Below are 495 nucleotides of genomic sequence, written 5' to 3' on the forward strand. Positions count from 1 at the left end.
TTATGCCCTGCCCTTCACTCAGAGTCTCAGAGCGGTTTGCAATCTCCTTTCCCTTCCCCTCCCCACAACAGACACCCCATGAAGTAGGTGGGGCCGAGAGAGCTCTGAGAGAACTGCTATGAATCTTGCTATGCCTTGAGAAGATCATCGGGTGCAGCCGGAACAAGCTCGCACCGATAATGCCACCCCCCCAACTGCTTGTTGAAAATGGTAGACTGACACCCCTCCCACTTCCTCCAAGTCAAACTTATTTAATTAAAACCGGATCCCTCTATATCTCAGCCAGAGCTTCCAGGCTTCTGGGGCGGCTCACGCAAATGAAACCAAACAGCGGTGCCCAGTCCGATTCCGTAGCTGCCGGCAGAGAAACAGAGAGAGGGAGAGAATTTCAACACGGCTCAGCCAGACGAGGCCAAGCCTAACACAAAACCTGAGCAAACAGGGGCCTAACATGAGAAGGACACAAGCGGGGAGGGGGTGCCAGGAGGAAGAAGC

At 53.9% G+C, this 495-nt stretch overlaps 1 protein-coding gene across 1 annotated transcript in view; it reads left to right on the plus strand.

The window, feature by feature from the left end:
* TMEM114 (transmembrane protein 114) overlaps positions 1–495 on the plus strand; it is a 16485-nt gene that overhangs the window by 7233 nt on the left and 8757 nt on the right. The window lies entirely within an intron of this gene.

Source organism: Gekko japonicus, unplaced genomic scaffold (genome assembly GCF_001447785.1).
Source record: "Gekko japonicus isolate JY-2015 unplaced genomic scaffold, Gekko_japonicus_V1.1 scaffold2663, whole genome shotgun sequence".
NCBI classification, from domain to species: Eukaryota; Metazoa; Chordata; class Lepidosauria; order Squamata; family Gekkonidae; genus Gekko; species Gekko japonicus.